Raw genomic sequence first — 4,116 nt, forward strand, 5'->3', positions numbered from 1 at the left:
AAGAGCAATACCCTGGGGCAAGAGTCATACCCTGGGGCAAAACTTATACCCTGGGGCAAGACTCATACCCTGGGGCGAGACTTATACCCTGGGGCAAGACTGAGGAGGCTGCACAGGTGGTGTTGGTGATGGTGTGTGAATGTCGTGTCTGTGTACCCACAAGTGGGACGATAAACTCTAGGGACCAATCCTGCCACATTTAACTGTCTCCTCCCAGTGATGCTCCCTGTGAAGGTGTGTACTCACCTAATTGTACTTACCTAATTGTGCTTGCGGGGGTCGAGCTTTGGCTCTTTGGTCCCGCCACTCGACCGTCAATCAACAGGTGTACAGGTTCCTAAGCCTACTGGGCTCTATCATATCTACACTTGAAACTGTGTATATATGGAGTCCACATCACTTCCTAATGCATTCCATTTGTCAACCACTCTGACACTAAAAAAGTTCTTTCTAATATCTCTGTGGCTCATTTGGGCACTCAGTTTCCACCTGTGTCCCCTAGTGCGTGTGCCCCTTGTGTTAAATAGCCTGTCTTTATCTAAGCACTGGATAAGCACCTCCAAAGGATACCTGATCAACCAGGCTGTGACTCATACGTCAGGCTGCGAGCAGCCGCGTCTAACAGCCTGGTTGATCAGTCCAGCAACCAGGAGGCCTGGTCGACGACCGGGCCTCCACACACACACACAAACACACACACACACACACACACACACACACACACACACACACACACACACACACACACACACACACACACACACACACACACACACACTGGGTTAACAAGGAACCGCATGGAGGTGAGGATGCATGGAGAGCTAAACTATTGGAAGTGGCGACAAGAAACTTTCTAAGCCAGCATGTCAGGGAACCCACAAGGATGAGAGGAAACGATGAACCAGCGAGACTCGAGCTAGTCTTCACTCTGATACCATTATGATCAGTATCGCAATCATACCATTATGTCTGTGTTCTTCACTCTGAACGACACCGACATAAGGGAAATCGGCTTTGAGGCCCCAGTAGGAATGAGCGACCACAGTGTAAAGACATTTGAGTATCTGGTCAAAGAACGGCTATTGAACTCGAGGAGGGGTACTGAAAACAAAAAGCCAGCAATTCGAAAGAGAAACTATGAGGCGATAAGAGACTTCCTAACAGATATAACTGGAGAAACAGCTCAGGGGAAAGACGGCCCAAGACATTATGGACTACATCACGCAGAAGTGGAAGGAGGCAGCAAAGTTTGTCACTGTTCAGAAGGAAAAGAACGAAAAGCAGATAAGAAACGCATGGTTTAATCAGAGATGTAGGCTAGCTGAGCAGCAAAGTAAAAGGGCGTGGAGGAATCCTCACACTATTCCCTTCATCCATATACACCCCCCCACACTATTCCCTTCATCCATATACACACCCCCACACTATTCCCCTTCATCCATATACACACCCCCACACTATTCCCCTTCATCCATATACACACCCCCACACTATTCCCCTTCATCCATATACACACCCCCACACTATTCCCCTTCATCCATATACACACCCCCACACTATTCCCTTCATCCATATACACACCCCCACACTATTCCCCTTCATCCATATACACACCCCCACACTATTCCCCTTCATCCATATACACACCCCCACACTATTCCCCTTCATCCATATACACACCCTCACACTATTCCCCTTCATCCATATACACACCCTCACACTATTCCCCTTCATCCATATACACACCCCCACACTATTCCCCTTCATCCATATACACACCCCCACACTATTCCCCTTCATCCATACACACACCCCCACACTATTCCCTTCATCCATATACACACCCTCACACTATTCCCCTTCATCCATATACACACCCCCACACTATTCCCCTTCATCCATATACACACCCCCACACTATTCCCTTCATCCATATACACACCCCACACTATTCCCTTCATCCATATACACACCCCCACACTATTCCCTTCATCCATATACACACCCTCACACTATTCCCCTTCATCCATATACACACCCCCACACTATTCCCCTTCATCCATATACACACCCCCACACTATTCCCTTCATCCATATACACACCCCACACTATTCCCTTCATCCATATACACACCCCCACACTATTCCCTTCATCCATATACACACCCCCACACTATTCCCTTCATCCATATACACACCCCCACACTATTCCCTTCATCCATATACACACCCCCACACTATTCCCTTCATCCATATACACACCCCCACACTATTCCCTTCATCCATATACACACCCCCACACTATTCCCTTCATCCATATACACACCCCCACACTATTCCCTTCATCCATATACACACCCCCACACTATTCCCTTCATCCATATACACACCCCCACACTATTCCCTTCATCCATATACACACCCCCACACTATTCCCTTCATCCAAATACACACCCCCACACTATTCCCCTTCATCCATATACACACCCCCACACTATTCCCCTTCATCCATATACACACCCCCACACTATTCCCCTTCATCCATATACACACCCCCACACTATTCCCCTTCATCCATATACACACCCCCACACTATTCCCTTCATCCATATACACACCCCCACACTATTCCCTTCATCCATATACACACCCCCACACTATTCCCTTCATCCATATACACACCCCCACACTATTCCCTTCATCCATATACACACCCCCCACACTATTCCCTTCATCCATATACACACCCCCACACTATTCCCCTTCATCCATATACACACCCCCACACTATTCCCCTTCATCCATATACACACCCCCACACTATTCCCCTTCATCCATATACACACCCCCACACTATTCCCCTTCATCCATATACACACCCCCACACTATTCCCTTCATCCATATACACACCCCCACACTATTCCCCTTCATCCATATACACACCCCCACACTATTCCCCTTCATCCATATACACACCCCCACACTATTCCCCTTCATCCATATACACACCCCCACACTATTCCCCTTCATCCATATACACACCCTCACAATATTCTCCTGCTATACATGACTGGTAAATATAACATGTACATAGCTTTACCTGAGGTGAAGTGTTGACTAACATCATCAACAGGTACACATCATCAACAGGTACAGGTACACTAACAGCAACAGGTACACATCATCAACAGGTACAGGTACAATAACAGCAACAGGTACAAATCATCAACAGGTACACATCATCAACAGGTACAGGTACACTAACAGCAACAGGTACACATCATCAACAGGTACACATCATCAACAGGTACACATCATCAACAGGTACACATCACCAACAGGTACACATCATCAACAGGTACACATCATCAACAGGTACACATCATCAACAGGTACACATCATCAACAGGTACACATCATCAACAGGTACACATCATCTAGGGTGGCTACCAAGCCGTCGCCCCCCTTCTCTTCCTCCCTCGAGAACACGGTTTGAACCTGATGTGTCTGTTCACCCATACTGGGATAGTATTGGAACAACTCACAACGAAACGAAAATATATTATGACAAACATAATAACATAAGTAACATATATGCACATCAACACGCATCATGCGAGGGCAGGCAATTATCAGCTGCCAATTAAACTGCTGCAGTATTACCTTACAAGATCAAGCAATATTAGTCATTACTTTGTGCAACTCACCAGTGTATACTACCAAGGAAACACAGCACTACACAGTTATATCATTTACTGTGTAGAGTCTGGCTGAGGAAGATGAACTCTTGAATAACAGTAATGGACGACTGTCTCTTGTTCAGTGCCCACCACCACCAGCATGGTGCCCCAGAGTACACCACCAGCATGGTGCCCCAGAGTACACCACCACCACCAGCATGGTGCCCCAGAGTACACCACCAGCATGGTGCCCCAGAGTACACCACCAGCATGGTGCCCCAGAGTACACCACCACCACCAGCATGGTGCCCCAGAGTACACCACCAGCATGGTGCCCCAGAGTACACCACCACCACCAGCATGGTGCCCCAGAGTACACCACCAGCATGGTGCCCCAGAGTACACCACCAGCATGGTGCCCCAGAGTACACCACC

Source organism: Procambarus clarkii, chromosome 13, assembly GCF_040958095.1.
Source record: "Procambarus clarkii isolate CNS0578487 chromosome 13, FALCON_Pclarkii_2.0, whole genome shotgun sequence".
Lineage (NCBI taxonomy): Eukaryota > Metazoa > Arthropoda > Malacostraca > Decapoda > Cambaridae > Procambarus > Procambarus clarkii.